This window comes from Macrotis lagotis, chromosome 1 (assembly GCF_037893015.1).
Source record: "Macrotis lagotis isolate mMagLag1 chromosome 1, bilby.v1.9.chrom.fasta, whole genome shotgun sequence".
Lineage (NCBI taxonomy): Eukaryota > Metazoa > Chordata > Mammalia > Peramelemorphia > Peramelidae > Macrotis > Macrotis lagotis.
In genome coordinates, this window is record NC_133658.1 from 620,316,181 (window position 1) to 620,339,440 (window position 23,260).

General features: G+C 34.5%; 1 protein-coding gene across 7 annotated transcripts in view; it reads right to left on the bottom strand.

The window, feature by feature from the left end:
• Positions 1-15,891, bottom strand: part of NCKAP5 (NCK associated protein 5) — a 1,109,295-nt gene extending 1,093,404 nt beyond the window's left edge. For all 7 annotated transcript variants that reach the window (XM_074215032.1, XM_074215034.1, XM_074215031.1 and 4 more), the window contains exon 1: positions 15,498-15,891. The gene's annotated coding sequence lies outside the window, so the exon portion shown is untranslated. The remainder of the gene's footprint in view (positions 1-15,497) is intronic.
• Positions 15,892-23,260: the final 7,369 nt, after the last annotated feature.

Genomic DNA, 23,260 nt, shown 5'->3' on the forward strand with positions numbered 1-23,260 from the left:
TATAGTGTTTGCACTATAATCTTGCTAATAATCTTCCTAAATTTCCAGAATTCTTCTATTCTTGAGATTCCTTATGGAAGTAGTTGAAAAAATAATGCTAAAGATTCTGTGGCCAATAAAATGGAAGACTAGAAATATTTTCTGATTCTTATAACCTTTTAAAGGCTTCCAAAACTGAAATTATACAGCAAAGATGCAGTAAGTTCCACTGTCTCCATGGTCTACAACAACTGGAATCTAAAAGAAAGTTAAAAAATAAAATAAAATGATGCCTATCCTTGGCTCACTCAGCACTCCTTCCATACTGCCCACTATACTACCAGGAGTTAGGATGCATTAGCTAATCCAAGGACCTGTTCTAAAGACTTGTAACAAAATTCAACCTCATACTCTAGCCCCCTCTTCCTTTTTCTAGTTCTATAGAGATTAAAGGTCCAGTTTTCAGAAATATGCTGAGATCCTGGTAGACAAGTACCAACACAGCAGTGCTTCAGGCTAGGTCAACAATAGACAGAGGCTTGGTAGAAGCATACTTTGCTGCAGATTTCTCTGCAGGAGAGTGGAGGAACAGAGATAAAGGAGCAGGACGTGTCTGGGCTTTAATTGGAGCTCAAATGGATATTCCACACTCGTTCTCCTCCCAGAACCTCAGAGACACAAACTATAGAAATCAATCTCATAGCAACAGCATAACAGCTTTCTGCTTGTGATGTGTCATAGAACTGAAGGACACAGAGAACAGTCCAGGACACTGAAAAAGGGAGACCGTGTAATTTTCCACCAAGGTTAATGGTGTTATATTTTTGTCAAAGGCTCTTTCTGCATCTATTGATAAAATAATGATTTTTAAGGCTTTTATTATTGATGTGGCCAACTACGCTTATAGTGTTCCTAATACTGAACCAGTCTTGCATTCTTTCTTTTTTTTAGGGGTTTTTTTTTTGCAAGGCAAATGAGGTTAAGTGGCTTGCCCAAGGTCACACAGCTAGGTAATTATTAAGTGTCTGAGACCGGATTTGAACCCAGGTACTCCTGACTCCAAGGCCGGTGCTTTATCCACTACGCCACCTAGCTGCCCCTCAGTCTTGCATTCTTGATATAAATTCCATCAGGTCCTGGTATATGATCTCTAATGTATTGTTACTGTTCACTTGCTACTATTTTTATTTAAATATATGCATCAATATTCATTAGGAAAATTGTTCTAAAATTTTCTTTTGCTGTTTTTGTTCTCTCTAATTCAACCATATTTTGGTATATCAAAAACTATATATCTTAGAAGGAATTTTGTAGGATTTCACTTTTACCAATTGTTTCCTAATAGTTTATACAGTATTGGAATTAATTGTTCTTCAAATGTTTGGTAGAATTCAATTGTAAATGCATCTGACCCAGAGAAATTTTTCTTAGGAAGCTCACTTATGGCTAGTGCAATTACTTATTTTAAGATAGAGTTATTTAATTGTTCTATTTCATTTTCTGTCAACCTGGACAATTTATATTTTTGAAAAATCCATTTCACTAGATAATCAGTTTTATTGACATATAATTAAACAAAACAATTCTGAATAATTGCTTTGATCTCATCTTCATTGTGGTATATTTATCCTTTTGAATTTTTGATACTGATAATTGGATTTCTTCTTTCATATTTTAATCAAATAAACAGTTGTGTATTTAATTGTTTGCCCCCATAAAAATAGGTTCTATTTTTTTACATTAATTCAAGGGGTTTTATTTTCAATTTGATTATCTGTCTTTATTTTCAGAATTTTTATTTTAGTATTTAGGGATGTTTATTTTGTACCTTTTCTAGTTTTTTTTAAGTTGCATGCCAAATTCATTGATCTGTTCTTTCTTTTGTTGATGTTAGCATGTACAGTTATAAATTTTTTCTTAAATATTGCTTTGTCCGCATGTCACTTATTTGGGAGGTTGATTCACTATTGTCATTGTTATTTAATGAGATTATTGATCATTTCTCATAATCAATTATTTTTTAAGGATTAGATTATTTAGTGTCCAATTAATTTTAATACATGCTTCCAAGGTACTTTATTGAATGGAAATTTTATTGCATTATTGCATTAATATTTTTGCCTTCCTGTATTTGTCTGTAAAGTTTTTATACCCTAATTCATGGTCAAGTTTTATGAAGGTGCATATATAGATGAGAAAAAAGATACATGCCTTTTTATTCCGCTCAATTTTCTTTTGAAAACTGGTCTAAAATTTCATTCATCTCCTTAACTTTTTTTCTTATTTATTTTATAACTAGATTTATCTAGTTCTGAGAGAAACAAATTGAAGTCCCCCACTAGTATATTTTTACTGTCTACTTGCTTCTGTAACTAATTTAATGTTTCCAATAAGAATTTGGATGCTCATTCATTTGGTTTATATATGTTTTGATATTACTTCATTGATATTGCTTGATTGATATTGATATTACTTCATTGCCTACAGTAGCTTTTAGTATAATGTGTTTTCTAGTGATTATCACTTTTATTTAGGTTCATTTTTGCTTTTACTGTCTGAGATCATGATTGTTACCCCTATCTTTTTTTTAAACTTCAGCTGAAGTAGAATAACCCCTTTTGTTAATACTATATTTATCTCTCTTTTTTTCAGTGCTTTTTATAAATAATATATTGTTGATTTCTGGTTTCTAATCCATTCTGATATCTGTTTCTGAACTATAAGGTAAGTTCATTCTACTCACATTCACAATTATAATTACTAAATGATGAATCAGGACAACTGGAGATGGTTCTGGATATGAGGCAATCAGGGTTAACTGACTTGTCCAAGCTTATACAGCTAGTACCATATTTCCCCATGTATTATACCCTTTATCAAATAAAAACTGGCAGCATCTTATAGAGTGGTTGTAGATTTTTTTATTTGCATTTCCTGCTTTTTCGTGTCTGTTGTCTTTGCACTCATTGTTTTGCATTAGATGCCAGTATATTAGATTACGTTTTGCTACACTGTACCCAGAAATGGTTCAGAAAAAATTTTCCTACAGTGCTGAATTCAAGTTCAAAGTGATATGTACAAAAACGAATGAAATCGTGCTGCTGAACATCATTTTGGTCCTCCACAAACTGAGAAAACAATCCAAGACAGGCTACAAAAAGAGGAAACCCTACTGAAAATTCCACGGCAGAAGAAGGACATGAGAGGCAAGTCAACCAAATGGCCTGATGTAGAGAGGAGATTGAAGAGATGGATTGAAGAGCAAAGGGCAATGGAAATTGTTGTGTCCACAAGGGTGGTTCAGCATGAGGGAAGAAGAATTGCTGATGAAAAAGAAGTTACTGATTTCAAAGGAGAACACAACCGGTCCTTCAGGTTTGTGGACTAAGCACACACACACACACACACACACACACACACACACACACACACAAACACACAAACACACAAACACAAACACACCAGACTTGACCAAAAGATGCCTGAAAGCTATAAGCAGAAGGTCCTTGTATTTCATAATGAATAAGACTTGAGTTCAATAACTTTATGTAATACATTTTTTTTCAAAATTTGGGCCCAAAATTAAGGTGTATCTTATACATGGGGAAATATGATAAGTGGTAAGTATCTGAGGTTGGAGTCCTTTGGATTCCAAAATCAGTGCTCTATCCACTGTGTCACCTAGCTGCTCTTAGATTCCTTCTAATGGCTCTTATATTGACAAATTATTAGGATTTAAATGAATCATCTTCCCATGTAGGCAGTGGTGGGATTCCCCAACAGGTGTGAACTGCCTGAATCCTAACACTGCAGGTAGGAATGTAAACAATTTGAATAGCTCATTAAATACCTTATGATTTTTCTTGCTTATTTACCTATGTGTGTGTGTGTGTGTGTGTGTGTGTGAGTGAGTGTGTGTGTGTGCGTGTGTTTCTCTTGAGTCTAAATATAAATATTCTTGGTTGTAACCATAACTTCTTTGCCTTTTAGAAAATCATATTCCAAATCTTCTGTTCTTTATAATGGTAGTTGCTAATCTTGTGTGATCTTGGTAATGAGTCTATTGGTTGCTTGCAGGATTTTCTTATTTACCTGAGAGCTCTAGAATTTAGTTATAATATTGCTAGGAGTCTCCATGTTGCTCTCTCTCTCAGGAGGTGATCAGTAGATTCTTTCCATTTTTATTTTGTACTCTGGTTGTATGATATCAGGGCAATTTCTTTTTATAATTTCTTGAAATATAACATATCGGTTCTCTTTTTTAATTATGACTTTCAGAGGTCTAATAATTCTTAAATTATATCCCCTCAATCTATTTTACAGGCCAGTTATTTTTCTGAGGAGATATTTTACTTTTTTATTCTTTTGATTTTGTTTTATTGTTTCTTGATATTTCAAAAAATCATTAGCTTTCACTTGTCCAATTTCAATTTCAATTAATTAAAGGACAATTTAAATCACTTATACAGTGAGAATTTGCAATTTTTTCCATTTGTCAAATTAAAATAAGTGAGATTTTTGTATCTCTTTTGCCATTAGATTAAATCTGTTTTTAAGCTTTTATTTTCTTCAGTGTTTTTGTGCTGCTTTTCCAAGCTGTGATTTTTCATGATTTTCTTGTAACACTCTCATTTCTTTTTTCCAATTCTTCTACCACTTTCATATGATTTTTTTAAAAATTATTCAGGGAGGCATCTAGGTGGTGCAGTGAACAGAAAAGCTGCCCTGGAGTCAGAAGGACCTGAGTTCAAATACCACCTCAGACACTTAATAATTGCCTATGACTTTGGGCAAGTAAGTCACTTAATCCCATTGCCTTAAATAAGTAAAAGAAAAAGAAAGAAAAAGAAATGTATTCCTTCATTGGATCTTCTAGGGATTCTTATTGGGCTTATATATAATCTGCACTTTTCTTTGAGAATTGCTTGTAACTGTTTTCACATCATTGATTTCTTCTGAGTTCATGTCTTGACCTTCCTTGCCATCATCATAGGTTTTTATTGTCAGATTCTTTTTTCATCATTTTTCCAGTCAATTTCTTGATTTTGAGCTATATTTTAAAATTTGGCTTTTTTATCAGGGAAATCTCTCAAGATTTATGCTTTTTCATACTTGATTTCATAACTAATTCTGGGAATTAGTAAATTGTCCGGGTTTCCAAGATAGTGTGATCCAGAAAGAGGTGTGGTCACTGCCTTCCTGTTCTGTGCATTGGCATTTACCCAGGATGCATGCTTGCTCCATTGCAGCCACAAATACTAGCATTCCTTACTTCCCTGGAACTGTGATCAGGGCCCTTTATCCCTTACAACTGTAAACTCTCTTCTACACCTTAAAACTGGGAACCGGGACTGAGTAATGTGCAATGAAATTGCCAAAAAGTGCTTGGTGTTAGCAATAAGGTCACCTGTAATCACTTTCTGACCAATTGTCCATTCCCCTTTCCATCTCTGAGTAGTGAACTACTAAAGGCTGCTGCTGCTATCTCCACTTCCATGGGTCATGCTTCTCTCCTTTAAGAACCAATTATCCCAAGATGTTCCAACTTATCGCCTTGCAAGGTAGGTTAAGTGATATTTCATGCATCATCACCAAACCATACCTCACACAAGCTCTTTATTTCTCTTCATAGAAAATCTCTTACTTCACAAATAAATATTAATCAATGGCATATCTTTTGCTACCAAAGCAGATTCTCTCTTCCCGTATTTCCAATTATTCTTCCCTCCTCAATTACTCTCCTTCTTAGATCTCTCCTTTTTAACTCCTAGAAAACTAGGTTAAAAAATGTCACAACCTGATCCTGCTTTGGCTATGCCTCTCCAGAATTCAATTTAATGCATTGTTTAAAGTTGTTTACAAGGGAATGTTGGAGATTTCAGTGGAATGGTCCCTGTATACTGCCACCTTCTAACTAGGGACACTTTTATTCCTCTAAAATTCACTTGATATAGAGACCTCAGTTGGTAAACTGTAATTTGTCCAGGATAGGAGGAAGCTGAGATATAAAAACTTCAAGACACCAGGGCAACTATTATCAGGAGGAGTTAGCAACTGCCCAATATAGTAAAATATGTCTGAAGCAGGAAGCAGGGAGGGAGAAAAGGAAGACTGAAATTACCATAGCTCTCAAAGATTTTGGGAAGAAGAAAACTCAAAGACCTTGAATGTAAGGTGAGAAATCAACAGAGAAAATATTAATAGCAGAATGAAATGAGTTCATACTTCTATGAGTAAATATTTTTTAAAAAGGGAAATGATATAGTACCTGAGAAAGTGGACCATACATAATGTTGAAGAGAAAGAGGACAATATGTAATTTGAAGAATCAAACTTTAATGATAATGATATAGCTCCTGAATAGTTTCAAAGGGAAATGAGAACCAGAAGGGCAGAATTTTTTGCTTCTCACAGCAAGATAATTGACAAAATAGAAAACAAATCTGTGATGACAACTTTCAATGAGGAAACAAAAGAGAACACTAGATATGGAATTCAAATACAAAAAATGACAATCTAAAAGAAGAGAAGAAAGAATAACATTGAAAGAACATATACTCATTATCCAAACAAAACAGACTGATCTTTAAAACAAGGTGTATACCCAAAAACCTAAGGATCAAAAGAACGCTATAAGACAAAAAAAAATCATAATGTAGTTAATAATATAAGCAACATATGAACATATAAAATACCAATTAAAAGAATTAAAATTTCTTTCAAAGAGAAAAGAAAATCTAAAGAAACAAATATAGTTGTTGAATTTACATATATATATAGTTGTTAAATTTACATATAGTTGTTAAATTTACAATTCAAACAAGAAGTTCCAGCAGCTATGAAGAGAGAAGATCTTCAAAAACAAAAGAAAAGAAATTCAAAAGACAAAGGACTAACCAAAATTCAGAGAGGAATGGAACATGTTCTGAAGAAAAATGCAAACCAGGATGCATCCCAGTGTGTTATAACCTGCAAATCTGAACTTAAGTATAAATGAAAAAGTATAGATATTCTATAATTAAAGAGGTGTTCGAAAGATTGTTAGAAAGAAAATCAGACCTATAGAGATTATTTTCTCTTATATGCATACATACATACATAAGAGAAATACAGGAGAGATAAATGAATACTGCCAAGGACTACAATGGTATCAGAGAGACAACAGAGAAACTAGTCAGAGGCTTCTTTTTAGGCTTCTTTTTAAATGTACAAAAGGAAACAGTCATAAGGCATGAACCAGGTGGACATAATAGTGAAGAGGTGGACCTGAGACATTATAGACAGAAACTGACAACTCCTTTTCTATAGGTCAATGAATGAGTTACAAAATAGAGGGATACATGAAAAGGGAAAAGGGAAACAAGGAGACAGAAAAGTGTAATGTGCCCAAGTCAGACTGTGGGCTAACAATGAGGAAAAAGTGACCTCTCTGGTCTTTCAGAAAGAGAAAAGACTATAGGAGAGTAGTTGAGGACGGAAGAATGATCAAAATTAGGGGAGGAGGGAAACTGCTTTGATGGCAAAAGACATGCCATTGATTAATATTTATTTGGGAAATAAGAGATTTTCTATAAAGAGAAAGAGCTTGTGCAAGGTGGGGTTTGGGGGAGATGGTGCATGAAAATATCACTTAACCTACCTTGGGAGGGGATAAGTTGGAATATCTTGGGGTAATTGGTTCATGAAAAAGTGAGAGGGGGTGAACCCAGGGAGTAGAATTTGAGACAACTAGAAAAAAATTATTAATAATAATAATAATAATAATAATAATAATAATAATAGATGTTTGATTAGTAGAGAAACTTAATTAGGGATATAGTGTAGGAGATACCTTTAGGGGATAGTAGTCCTCTGACACCTGCAGAAATTGGCATTGTTCTGGTAGTGAGACACAATGGAAAAATGGGAATACACAGGACAAGTTCGACAAAGGATGGGTAGACACTGCTATGAGGGGAGAACCCAGAATGGACACTTTAAAAATTATCATTCCATCAGAATTACAGAGAAAAGAGAGAGATTAGATAATTATAAAGATCATGAAAAAGAATAATGATTCAGGGAACACAGAAAGAGAGAAAAGGGAATGAAGAATGTGAAAGAGAAAAAGACTTCAAAATTGTTTTTGTTATTCAGTGATTTTGTCATATCATTACAGTATTTAGGTTTTTCTTGGCAAAGATATTATAGTGATTTGCCATGTCTTCTCCAATTCATTTTGCAGATGTAGAAACTATAGCAAACAAGGTTAAGTGACTTGCTCAGGGTCATACAAACAGTGTCTGTGGCCAAATTTGAATTCATGAAAATGAGTCTTCCTAACTTCAAATGACCTCTCTGGTCTTTCTATAGTTAGTTATGCTTTGCTTAGTTGCATGTGAATGATTGCTCTAAATAATGAATAAGTATACACTTTTAAAAAATGCTTTTTTTTATGTTCTGCATATTCTTAAGCATGTTGTCTCTGTAGTACCTTCTCAAGTATTTTTCTGCTATGTCTACTATATATACAGTTAATGCATAAATAGCACTCTATTCACTGTGTTATCTAGCTACCTGGAAAGGGAGAGTAAAAACATTTTTTAAATAAAAAATAACACTACATTTCATGAAAGATTATGAAGACAACAAATGTCAGTGACAAACTTATATGCTTATATGCTATAAGAATACATGGACAACAAATCAACAGTAACAATTTTGAATAAAATTAATAGGAAGATAAAATGGAAAAATATGGATGTGAACAAATTACTAGAAAAATTATACTTATCCCTTCCTCATCACAGGTGTTAGAGGCATAGCCCTCCCAAAATCTGGAAAATGTGGATAAAATTTTTTACCCTATCTTCATAATAGAGAAGAAATCTGATTTTTTTTCTTTTCATTTTTTGATGTGTTTACAATACCTTATTGTATAATTTTGGTTAAGTCTTTGGTCATAGGTTGTAGACAGGTCAATCTTAAACCAAAAAAAAATACTATATATGTATTTTATGCATTTCTGAGTTTCCAAAATTTTTCTCTATCATCTGCTGGCCTTTACACATTATCTGCAGCTTCTGTAAAACTCCCAAAAAGTTTTCATTTAATTTTTATGATGATCTACAATGTATCAAATGGGAAAAGTCACAATGTGATAGGGATAAGTAGCATTAAAAGACTTTTGGTATCTTCTAAATAGGATTTCAAAAAGAATATACATGTTTCTCAGTACCACACAGAGCTTTTACAAAAATTGACCATATATTAAGGCACAGAGATATTATAAACTTATAAAAGTCAGTTAATATGTAGACCATATTGCAATAGATCATAATAGAATAAAAATAGATATTGGTTCCAGGACCACAAACAAAAGACAGAGACCTAAATAGAAACTTTTCAATGAAATTCAAAATAATGACTGAGTCAAAGAATATATCATAGAAACAATTAATAATTATGTAAACAAAAATTATAATAATGAATAACACACCCAAAGTTCTGCCATATGGTTAAAGCAGTTCTCAGGAGAAATAGCATAGCTTCATAAACATGCATTAAAAAATAGACAAAGAAGATAAATGAATTGAATATACTTTTTAAAATTGGAAAATTATCAAATAAACAAAACTGAAATGAGCATAAAAGATGAGTTTATTAAAAATTAGAGAAGTGATTGAAAAAAAACATGATAAAAGTAAAAGCTAATTTTTAGAAAATAGTAAAATTGATAAACCTCTAGCTAATTGAATTTTTAAGAGGTGAAAATCAAATCAATAAAATAGCAAATGAACAAGATGAAATTAAAATGAAATGAGGAGAAATAAAAGGAATAACCAGAGCATATTCTGCATAATTAAATGTCATCAAAAAGGACATAAAGAAATAGAATGCCTTATAAAAATATTAAATACTCAACCTATCAGAGTAAAGAAAAAGATCTTAAATAACCAAATCTCAGAAAAAGAAATGGATCGAGCTGCAAAGGAACAACCAAAGGTGAGGAAAAAATCTCTGGGCCCTGTTGGATTCACAAAGAGTATTCTAGCAAACTTTTTGAAAAAATTATTTATTTTTGAATTTTACAATTTTCACCCTAATCTTGCTTCCCTCCCCGCCCCCACAGAAGGCAGTTTAATAATCTTTACATTGTTTCCATGCTGTATATTAATGTGCTGAGGGAGAAATCATATCCTTAAGGGAAAAAATAAAATATAAGAGTCTATCAAACTTTTAAAGAACAACTGGAAGCTATTTTTAAAATAATTTGTTTATCAAAAATTGAATCAAAACAAGGAATGCATACTCTCCCCACTATTATTTGAGTTAGTTTTGGAAATGTTAGAAATAGCAATAAAACTTGAGAAAGAAATCAAAGACAAGGGACACTTTTCCATATGCTTCCTTTTTGTTTTCAAATGTCGACTTACATCACAATCAAGTAACATCATTTTTTTAGTGGAAAAAAAACAGTATTGAATTGAGCCTTTCTCAATTAATTAAAACAGAATTAGACTGGAACCTTCATGTAACTAAATTTTAATGTTTGTTTCTTCAATAATATTCCATTTTAAGGGAAAAGTGATAAATGGTGTAAATATTTAACATCAGGGATGGCCTGAGGTCAATGAAGAGTCATCTTAATTGAAATTCATATCCAGCAGATATTTTTAAACAGTTATTATATGTCGTTTGTCACTGTAGTGGTTTTTATAATACTTCCAGAGTTCAATCTCAATCTCTTACAATTTCCATATCTCCTACCATAGTCCTGTGCAAGGATTGCTGATAATCCAAATAACCTTTAGTACCTGTTAGTTCCATTGACAGTAAAAGAAAGAAAAAAAAAAGAGCATAAAGTCAGAGAACCCCAAGAAATCAGTGACCATCTACTCCACACCATACCTTAAAGAAATCTGTATTATATCATTTGTGAAAAGTGGTATGGTTTCCATAAAGAAATATTTTCAATAAGGTTTAAATGAAAAAGTTGAGATTCAACTTTCAAATCAGAAAAATAAGTTAACTAGATTGTGCTTTTTTTTCTAAGCAATATGGCTAATTTTAGGAAGAAAAGGAGTTGGGAGGAGGGCACAACACCCAGAAAGATGCTTTGGCATAGTGAATGGAGAGGTGTCTTTGAAACCAGGAGGTCTTGGTTTCCAGGACCATCTTTGACACATACTAGTTGTTTGAGCTGGACATGTCACTTAATTTTTTTCTGTTCTCTGAGACAAAAGTATCAAACATTGTGGCCTGCCAGACACAGGAGACCACCATGATCCCAAGTGCAGCATGAGATTAAAATGTAATTGAGAAATGTTTAATAAAAATATAATGAAATATAGACAATATTATTACATTTTTAAATTGTTATAATGGAACTGCAGGAATCCTATATGGATTAATGTTCCCATTTCTATTTGAATTTGATGCTACTATTTTACCTAACTTTCTAAAATTAGAAGTTGCTGTGCAATTGCCATCATATGTATGTCTATATTTATACATATATGTATACATGTCTATGTAACTCATGGTTCAAAAATACATTTACATGAGAATTTATTAGTTGAGACTATTTAATGCTCTGCACATGTGATAGGGTTGAAAAGAGTTTGGGACTGTATTTTTATAAAGCCTATTGACCATGCTATTATTGCTGTTAGACAACCTTGTCTTATTAGTTAGTTATTCTTTGCTTGGTTGCATGTGATTGATTGCTCTAAATAATGAATAAGCATACACTTTTAAAATATGCTTTTGTTATGTTCTGCATATTCTTAATTATGTTGTCTCTGTAGTATCTTCTCAAGTATTGTTCTGCCATATCTACTCTATATACAGTTAATGCCTGTTGGTTATTTTAGTTTCAATACCATAAATTGGTTACTTAAGAAACCTAGAAGGGGCAGATAGATGGCACAGTGGATAAAATATCAGCCCTAGAGTCGGGAGGACCTGAGTTCAAATTTGATCTCAGACACTTAATAATTACCTAGCTGTATGACCTTGGGCAAGTCACTTAATCACATTGCCCTACAAAAACCAAAACCAAAAAAAAAAAAGCCACAAACAAACAAAAAAAAAAGAAAACTAGAAAATGACCCATGTCATTTTAAAATGCTGTATTGTATGGTTATGTTTTTCAAGACTGACCCTACAGTTTTTTTAAAGGAACTGAAAAAAATTGTCCCAAGGGAGAAATATAATCCACAGTCAAATTCTTTTTGCATAAAGTTCTTATTAGTAGAAAACGTGTTGTCTACTCCTTTGAGCCTATGTTGGAGTGAGAGTTTAGGTGAAAAAATATTACAGTCTTTGGCTTCTAGCTTCAAGAAAGAAGACTTTTGATTCTAGATTCTCTTCATCTACAATGACCTACTAAACTATCCTTTTATCTGGAATCTTCCCCTTCTTCACCTCTATCTCTTAACTTTCCTGGTTTACAAGACACAACTCAAAGTTCACCTTCTGCAAAAGGTCTTTCTCAGTACTTTTAATAGTCAATACTTTCCTGTCTCAGATTATCTGCATATATGAATATACATACTCATATATGAAGATAATATATTTACATATATACATACATATATGTATTATCTAGTTATTTATTGCTGAGACTCAGTCCAGATTTATTCTTGCTTTTATTTGTATCCTCAGTGCTTATCACAATGCCTATCATTAAGAAATACTTTTTGACTTGATCTGTTGACTAGTAATTATGTATGCTATAAATATTTACAAAAATATGTAAAAAGAATGCTAAAGATACATAATAATTAATGCTAGGGTTAGTGGAAAACACTGGAGTTTATTGAGCATAGAAATGATTTTGGTAGTTTTCCATAAAAGTAGATTTAATGGGGGACAAACCTGGGGCTAGTAGTTCAATTAGGAGGCTACTCTAGTTAGCCAGACAAGAGGTGATGAGGGCCTACACAACATTATTAGAAATAAGTAAAGAGATATGAGAGGTATTGCAGAAGTAGAAATAAAAAGATTTGGCAACTAATTAAATATGTGAAGTGATGGAAAATATAGAAGAGAGACACTAAAGCTGTCAATCTGAGTGACTGGAGGGTGAGAGTTCCACAGAAAATAAGAGGTTTGGAAGAGGGAAGAGCTTGGAGAGAAAAATAATGTAATGAAATCCAAGGTGAAGTTCAGAAGTCATTCATGCTGCTCATTCTTTTCATCTCACTCTGTTCAACCCCAAATTGAAAAGGGGTATGGGGATGGTGACTCTTTTTCACTAGTCATTGTTCTCAAGCATGCTCCAATGAGTATCCACGATGAACAACAAGTGATGTAGGACACAGATGATAGAGGGAGGGAAAAAAGGAGATATAGACATTTTGTAATGACACCAGTTCAGTTGTTCCTATGGATGGCTAGATTATAGAAATTGGGAGAATGGAAACTTGTACATCAAAAGAAAGGGGTGATGGTCATTGTTTTTGAGATGATCCCTATGATATGGGGAGGGTAAGATTATATTTACCTACCCTTTGATTAGTCACAGTCCCAACTTGAGAGAACATTCTAGGGAATCATTTGTGTATTTGTGTATCATCAATCAAGGTCTGATGCATCTAACTTTGCTGAGCCTTAGTTTCCTCATCTGTAAATTCAGAGACTTAAAATAGGTGTTCTAAGATACACCTCTTTGATTGAACTTGAAAAAATCTTTGAGGACAAAGGCCATTTTCATTCCTTAATTTGAAGAAGAGGAGAAAAAGAAACTAATATTTATATAATGATTGCAGCTTTGCAAAGCATTTTACAAATATTATCTCATTTTATCCTCACAATAATCCTGACAGTTATCATTATATTCATTTTATAGATGAGAGAACTGAGGCAAACACAAGATGAGTGACTGACCCAGGGTCATATAGCTAATAACTGTCTGAAGTAAAATATGAACTCAAGTCTTCCTGATTCTATTTCCAGGACTTTATTCACTGCACCACTGAGTGACATCTAAAGGCTGAAAATGCATAGTCCTTGAACACCTGAAAATTCCTTGCTATCTTATTGACTACATATCCACAACATCCACCTTGATTTCCTTCATTATAACCTTGCAGTTATTGTACCTATTCATCATAGACTCAGGCATCCAGGTATCTAATTCAATGGAGTTGGCCTCATTACCCAACATTGCCTGTCTTTCTGCAAGAGCTTTTTCTTAAAAAAAAAATAGCTCCTTTATTAATCTGTACTGCTCCAAATACTCTACTCTATCTGGGTGAGATACTTACCCTCTGTCCCCTTCCCCCATGTATAGTCCTAAAGTTTCTCCAATTTTTGGTCCTTGCCATTGGCAAGGTTCACACAATCCCCATTTCATAAATACAACAGTCCTTCAGTCTACCTCCTTATTCACACTCCCACACATAAGACACACATACTCTGTGGGTAAACTGATGAATCCCCACAAGTTGCTCTCACACACAGAGGGTATAGATTTGCTTGGGTTCTTTTGGAAATCTTTGGCGTTTCAACTTTCCTGAGTTCTGCAAACTCAATGGATAAAACTGTGCAATTACAAGATTCCTTAAAATCCCCCTTCCAGGCTGCCCAACATTTATTTTGGCAGCAGGTACCTGGAGAGTTTCTGAAAGCCTCAGTTTAGCCTGGCCTCAGAGCTACTGGCACAGTAAAAGATTAATAAGGCTTATTTAGCTGAACTCCTCATGCTGCAATGTGATCCTTTACCATGAAATGGGCAAAATTCTTTGTTTGCAGTGAACAAAAGTGAAGCCAAAAAGGACTGATTGTGACATGCAAAAATAGGAAACAATCAGGAACATTGTATGGTTTCTGTTGGTAAATTGATGGCTAGAAATCCATGTCCTTTGCCTATCCCCTTGTCTCATTTGCAGTTCATAAAAATGGAAGATCCAAGTTCAAATATGACCCATAGAGTGTTGTGGGGTTTTTTCCCCTGAAGGAAGTTCAAGATACAAAAGAGATAGTGCATCTTGAAATGTTTCTTCAATAGAGCAAGAAAGAATGAGAAATAATTACCCCATCTAAAAAACATGCTTTAAGAATAGTTGAAAGTCAAGATGATGAGATATATCCAAATATCTTTGAAAACTGAGCTGTTAGATTGGTTAAGAACCCGGACCAAAAAAAAAAAAAATCACTTTGCATCGGTACCTAAGGCACAGGTAGTATGGAAGTAAACTTAAAAAAAAAACCAAGCAACTTCATCTCAGGTACTGGTGGGGAAGCAGAGAACAGCTGTAAATCAAAGATGATCCAACTCCTGACACCTTATGCAAGCAGGTAGGAAGGCAGGTCAGCAAGAGAGCCAAGCCTTTAAAAACCCCTGGCATTCTGGAATCCACGTGCTGGAGAACGCCTGTCTTTTTAACACAGAACATCCCATTGCGTTCTCCAGAAGAAGGTGGGGAATCCCAGGCAAACATTCAGTTTGCGAATGAAAGAGCTGAAGCTGCCAGCGTATCGACAACTATGCAGACATAAACATTAAAAGGGGGAAAAGAATCTGTCCTTACCTAAAAGGCATGGCAGACAGGGCAGGGCAGTGTTTTCACTGCGCCCAGATCAGATTCGGGCAACGCTCTAACGCTATTGAGGAGAGTTCCTGGGGTTTTCCGATCTTCCTTCAAGATTTTGAATCACCGGCTTCCCCAGTCCCGGTTTCACAAATACCGCTGTCTCCGGTCAATATTTGTATGCGGCACCACACCTGGCAGTCGGCCAACACACAGGGTTGCAAGAGGCAGGGGCAGAAAACTGACACCCTAACAAACACACTCCGGGCTTTGTGTTTTTTAAGGTGGTGCTAAAAGTGTCATCTTTGATTCTGACAGGAGCTAAAGATAGCCTTTTATGACTTTCTTCGCTTCCCCTAAATGCTCTAACTGGTTTGATCATAGAAGGGGGGGAACCCTGGGCAAAAAAAAAAAATGTTTGTTTTTCTGTCTCCCTGCTCCAAAGTTCTCCCTCACAATCACATGGCTTTCCTTTCCACCAGCTGCACTTTAAATGTATTTTAATTGGCTGGAATGTAGAAAGAATCCATTTGGCAGTCATTTACATTTGAAGCACGCCCAGGGCAGCTGAAACAGGCCCCAGAAGCAGCCGATTACTTCATCAAAAGCTGTACTTAGAATACCATTGACTCCTACATAACTACAGTGAACTCTATTCTATAGCGGAGGTGAAGTAATTAATAATTTTCTGTGAAAATTCTTCATTAATCTAAAAGCTTTAAAAAAATTCCTCTCTAACCCATTCCCTACACAAACAGTTAGTCTGAAAGGAGATTTGATTTATGGCCCAGGTTTTATTCCTCCCAAACACGGACTCTGTGAAGCATTACAAGAAGGTGTAAATAAACTGGTTTGCCTGAACAGTTAATTTAAGTCATTTTCCTATTGAATAATCCCCTGAGAAACATTGTTCTATTACTTCCTTACACTTAGCCCAGTGTTATAATAAATATTGGCAATAGTTGTGGCATTTCCTCTTCCTTTCCATTTTTCAGAGTGGTTTACAATAATTATGCCCTGAACTCTGCTAGAACTTGTGACAAATAAATTCACCTGCAATGAGTGTCAGAAGAACCTGTATGCAGAATCTGTGAGCCTAACAGTTAAAGTCCATCTCTCCCAAAGAGGGAAGAATTCCAAAATGTAACACTGCAAAACAGAAAACAATGCATATCTAGGAAATCACAAAAGAGTTTATTGGAAAGGCTATATATAATAAACACACAATCACATAGAAATAAAGTCATGTGAGAGTCAGTGTAGCTATATTTTCAAAATCTCTCTACACACTGAAAATGTATCTTTGAAGAGAAAGTATACTGTGAAATTTGTCCTGAGAAACTTTTTTCCCCATTTCTTTAAAAATATCTGTGACATTCAAGGAGATAATGGAAAAGAAAATGCTGTGGTAGCAGTCTGTATTGTTTGGCAGAGAGCAGGATGGGGAAGAATAGGACTACTTTAATTGGTTATGAATTTGAACTTGGACCTTGAACAGGCAACTTTTTCCAGGAAAATCAGGAAATAATAGTAAGGGAAAGACTACTAGTATGGCAAGATATCAGTATCAGAACTAGCACCATACCTGAAAAGAATGGGCAATTTCAATTCTTGTTGAATAATGCCACATTCCTTCCCCTTGGCCTTCTCTTTGCCCTGGATCATCACAGTTTTCAGTCTTTTAGGAGTAATTAGTTAAAAATTATAGCAAAGTTTTCATTGTGCAAAACATAAACAGAATTTGTGAATAGAGCTGACTGTTAACAAGGGCTGCTGAAAACCTAGAGGCTCATAAGCCACATATGAAGTGAAAAGATGAGAAAGTCACTTCTGGGACTTTCCTCCTCTGTACTCCAATGATAACATTAGGGATCAATAGGTTGTACCACTTCCTTATTCTAACTTTTCCCAAATTTCTCTAGGGTATTGCCTGATATCTCATCCTTGGAGCTAGAACTGTTAGATAGAGAACTATCTGTTTTCCTTATAGAGAGCCCTTATACAGAATTTTCAATCCTATTAACTCTTCTTAATCCGGCAGAGGTTGACATTCTCATAAGTCATAAAGATCTTGGGGGAAGGGAGTTTGGATCTTGCCCCCCCTCTTTTTTTACTGTCAAATAGAATTGCATGCATTCTAAACCCTGATGAATCCTATATAGCTGAATCTCATATATTTTGATTGGGATAAGTTTGGGTCTTGCATTCCTATTTCTCTTTTCTTAAAATAAAGATTTTATTTATTTAGGGATAGGATATATTCTGATCATCAAACTTACTCCCCCTTTAAATCACATCCAGAAATTAGAAGGGCATGTTTTCTTCTACTGGATGACAATTTCTCTGTTATCCTGATCTGGTCAACCAACAAAAATCCAGAGTCCAAGATGTTTAGCCCTTAAAATTTGCATTTTAATCCTTTGATTTTTAATACTCCCTTGTCCTTTAGAGAATTTCAAGTTTTATCAGTCCTCCATCCCTAACTTGCCTATAAATGACAGAGTTGGGCAAAGTTAAAAGCTTCAAAGAGGCTTTCATTTTCTACATGCAGTTTTTGTACCATTCAGGTTTGAAAACAAGGGTGGCTTGGTGGTACACCAGGTCTGGAATCTGGATCTAAGTTCAAATGCAGCCTGAGATACTTACTAAAATTATGTGACCCTGGGGAAGTCACTTAACCCTGATGGTCTCAGTTTCCTCTTCTATAAGATGATCCATTATCATTGCTAAGAAGACCCCATATGATTTCACAAAGAGTTGGATATAACAAACAGACTAAACAGCAAAGGATGAAACTGAATCAACCCTTTTTAGCATGATTCTCGAGGTCAGTTTAGATCTACCTTTACCCATAATGAAATAATCATAGAATCTTAAAATGTGAAAGGAATCACAGAGATCACCTCCTCTAACTCATAGCTAAACTATAACCTGGTGCACTAGATCCCCAGCAGGCAATCATTCAGTGTTTGAACTTTCAATTATAGGTAACCCATTCTGTCTTCTTGCAGTTCATTATGCTTCAAGCAACTACTTTTGTTAAGAGATTTTTATTTATATCCTGTCGATTTTTTTTTATTTCAGATCTGACTTCAGACATTTACTAGGTATGTGACCCTGTATAATGTGCTTAACCTAATTATTTCATCTATTAAATGGAAATAATAATAGTACCTAATTGCCATGGTTGTTGTGAAAAAAACACTACAAGTATTAGGTATAATCTAAATGCTTATTATTATTTTATAATTATTATTATAATTATTAAACATTCTCAATTAATTCAACTAATACTTCTATATAATGGACTCCAGTCTATTCACTTTCCTGGCTACTAGCCTCTGGCTCCAATCAAGTTTGTCATTGTCCTTCCAAAAAATGTGGTACCCAAAACTAAAGACAATATTCTAGCTGTGTTCTTATCACAGCAGAAAACTGTGGAAATACCTTACATGCACTAGATAGTTTGCTTTTTTAATACTGTCTAAGCCTGCAGTAGATTTTTTTGGCTGCAATTTCATCCCACTGATTCAATAGATTGAACTTTAGATTCATTAAAAATCAGACTTTATTTAAAAACATTTGAATAAGTGCCTGATCATTTCTCAACTCTCCTTTACTTGCAGAGTTGATTTTTTTAACTCAAATATAGGACTGAATACTTATCCATATTAAATTTCATTTGAATTAATTTTAGCTTTCTGTGAGATCTTTTTCAATCCTGATTCTGTCATCCAATATAATAATTCTCCCCGCTTTGGGTTATTTGAAAATTAGAGAAGCATACATCCATGCCTTTATCCATATTTATATCTTGTATCCCTCCTACTTCCCCTACCCAACAAGTCATTCTTTTTGGGTAGAGTGAAGAAAAAATAATTAAAAAGCAGAAGAATAATATTTCAGAAGAACTAATCATCACATCTACTGTGCCTGAAAGTATATACAATATTTCATACACACAATCTCCCAACTCTCCAGTTAAAGGAGGAAAGTATCTCAAATCTTTGGGGACAAACTTTATCATTAAAATTACTTTTTTTCTCCTCCTCCTTCCAGACAAAGGCCTAGTTTTGAGTTCTCTTACCCATAGGTTCTAGCCTGCTTTTATTTTGGAATTAGTTTGAGCTCCAGGAAGAAATATTCAATTTAATTTTTAAGTGTCTTTTATGTATAAGACACAAAGCTTTCTTTTATAGAATAGGACCTTAAATCAAACAGCACATATCCCCAGAAGGAAGATACAATAGTTTATCAAGGAGGGTCAGGGCACAGATTGGTAGATACTAATTGCTAACATTTATATTTTATTTTAAAATTTTCAAATCATTTTCACTAATATCATTTAATTTTCACAACAAACCCAAAATGTAGGTTTCATTATCCCATTTTACAGATGAAAAAACTGAGACTGAGAACTCCCAAAGCCACAGCTGAGACATTTCTGAAGTAGGATTTGAACTTATGTCCTCCTGGCTCCCATTTCAACTCTATTCATTGCATTACATTGTTCTGTGGAGGTATCTCAGAAATGCTAAATCAACAATCAATGGATTAAAAACTTATTGGTATGCCCTTGGAAAAGTACATGACATTTTAACTAAGTATGCTTAAAATGTTTTGATTGAATTTAGAGCAATGTAAAAGTCACGAACTTCATGATTCATTTGACTTTTTTCTTATAAACATCTAACAACATTGTGATACTAAAAAAAGTCATGCACCAAATAGTTTACTTAATGAAAGATGTATCTTTTTATTTTGTTTCGATAGTACTATATTTCTTGTTGCAGAGATACATTGGCATCCTCCTTCATTCTTTACTCTCAATTACAACTCATATCTAATTTACTGCCAAATCTTGTCATTTCAGTCTTTGAAACATTTCTCATAAAAGTTTCCTTCTCTCCACTCACAAAATCACCATCATAGTTTAGGCCCACATTCCCTCTCACCTGAACTACTTCAATAGCCTCTTTTTTTGGTCCCCTTTCCTCAATTCTCTTTCCTCTCTACTCATTTTATAATAGCATGCTCCACTCTGCAGTCAAAGTGATTTTTCAAAAGTATTTGCTGTTGTACAGTAGTTTCAATCATGTCTGACTCTTTGTGACCCCATTTGGTGTTTTCTTGGCCATGATCCTGGAGTAAATTCTCATTTCCTTCTCCAGCTCATTTTCCAGGGGAGGAAACTGAGGCCAGCTGAGTAATATGACTTGTTTAGTGTCACATAGCTAATAAATGCCTGCGGTTAGATTTGAACTTAGGAAAATGGGTCCTCCTAACATCAGACCTAGGTCCCCATTAGCTTTCTTGCTAAATAAAACCTGGGTCTGACGATATCATACTGTACAAAATGAACTCTGACAGGAATCAAATATAAAGTCCTACCTCTGTGACTGGACAATCTTACAGGTTTTCCTTACACATTTATACTTCACTTTCTTTCACGCACTCTACAATCTTACCACACTGGCCTAGTTGATCTTCCTTAGGTATAACCCTCCTTCTCCCACCTCCATGACTTTGTGTTGGTATCTTTTGTAACTGAATGCTAAACAGTCTTACTTCTGTCACTAGACTTAAGACAGTATAAATCTTCTCTTCTTCAGAATAGTTTCCTGTGCCCATTCAACCCACACTTGACTAATAGTGTTTTTTCTATTTATCCTGTTTTTATTTTACATATGCCACATTATTTACATGCTATCCCCCCCCCCCCCCTTAGTATGAGAGCTCCTTGGGACTAGGGACAGTTTCCTTCCAATTCCCTCTCTTAGGATAATTCCTGGTACATAGTAAGCATTCAATAAATGCTTATTACTTATGGAAAATAATCTGTTTTATTTCTTTTTTAAAAATATTTTATTTGTTTTTCCAACTACATGCAACCATGGTTTTTACAATTATTTTTGCAAGGTTTTGAGTTTTTCATTTTTCTCCTTCCCTCCCATTCTTCCCCCTGACAGAAAGCCATTGATATAGATTCTATTTATAACCATACTTACTATGGATTCGTATTGATCATGATGTGAGAGAAGAACCAGATCCAAACAGAAGAAAGAAAACATTAGAGAGAGAAAAAAATTAGAAAGAAAATATTAGAGAAAAAAATAAGATATTTTTTTAAATTGAAGACAATAACTTTGGACTTCATTTAAACTCCACAGTTGCTTCTCTGAATGTAGATGGTAGTTTCCATCACAAGTCTTAAAATTGTCTTTGATTATTCTATTGCTGAAATAAACAAGTCTGATCATCACCCCATGTGGCTATAAGTGTGTATAATGTTCTTTTGGTTCTGCTCATTTCACTAAGTATCAATTCATGTAAGTCCAGGCTTTTCTGAAATCCTGTCCCTCATGATTTCTTATAGAACAATAGTGTTCCATCACATACATATACCACACTTTATTTGGCCATTCCCCAATTGATTATGGACATGCCCTCAATTTCCCAATCCCTGCCACCATAAAAAGAACCTTTATGGATATTTTTATACATATGGAATTTTTACCCTTTTTCATAATCTCTTCAGGACACAGACCCTAGTAGTAGCATTGCTGGATCAAAGGATATGTACATTTTTATTGTTCTTTGGGCAAAATTTCAAATTATTCTCCAGAAAGACTGGAGTTAACAACTCTACCCACAAGGTATTAGTATTCCAGTGTTCTTGTATCCCCGCCAACATTGATTATTTTACTTTCTAGTCATGTTGGAAATCTGAGAGGTGTGAGATGATACCTCAGAGATGCTTTAATTTGCATTTTTCTAATCAATAATGATTTAGTGCAATTTTTCATAAGACTATAGATAGCTTTCATTTCTTCATCTGAGAATTATTTTTCCATATAATTTCACATCATTTGAAATGACTTGGGTTTTTTGTTTTGTAAATTTGATTCCATTTTCTATAATTTTAGAAATAAGTCCTTTGTCAGAAACACTAGTTGTAAAAATTGTTTCCCAACAGACTATATTCCTTTTAATCCTGGTTGCAATGGTTTTGTTTGTGCAAAAACTTTTTAATTTAATATAATCAAGGGGGTGGAGTCAAGATGACATTGCAAAGACAGGGACTCCTGAGAGCTCTCTCCCAAACCATTCCAAATGCCTCTAAATAATGTCTTGAACCAAATTCTAGAGTGTCAGAATTCACAAAAAGATAGAGTGAAACAATATTCCAGCTAAGACAACTTGGAAGATCCAAGGGAAGGTTCTGTTATACTGGGATCAGAAAGAACCTGCAGCAAAGCCCAGGCCATGCTGGAGAAAACTGGCTCCAGCCATCCAGGCAACTGGGTCCAAGGAAGTAGTGGCAATTTTCAGACCTATCAGCTCCTGGATTGATTGCAAAGGACAATTGGGAAGGTCAGAGGGAAATATGCTGCACCAGAGTGAGAGTGGAGTCTCAGCACAGATATGGCCCCAGGGAACCAGAATCAAGGAGGGGGAGCCCAGGAAGCTGCTTCCAAAGTGCTCATCCCACAGACTATAAAGGGTTGGGGAGATATTGTAGAGGTCTCTTTGCTCTCCCTGAGGCAGGAACCAGGTTGCAGTCTGGGGCCTCATTCTCAGGAAAAGGAGCAGAAGCACAATAGAACTTACTACTTGAAGAGGAGTAGGGACTCTCCTCATGGTTCCAGAGCAGGGGGAGTGCTTGTGGTCATCCACAGACTAGAGCAGGGTTGTCCAGTCCTTAAGTTATCTTAGTATAGCATTAAAACAAAATAAGTCATAGGCTGATGAAATAAGCAAGC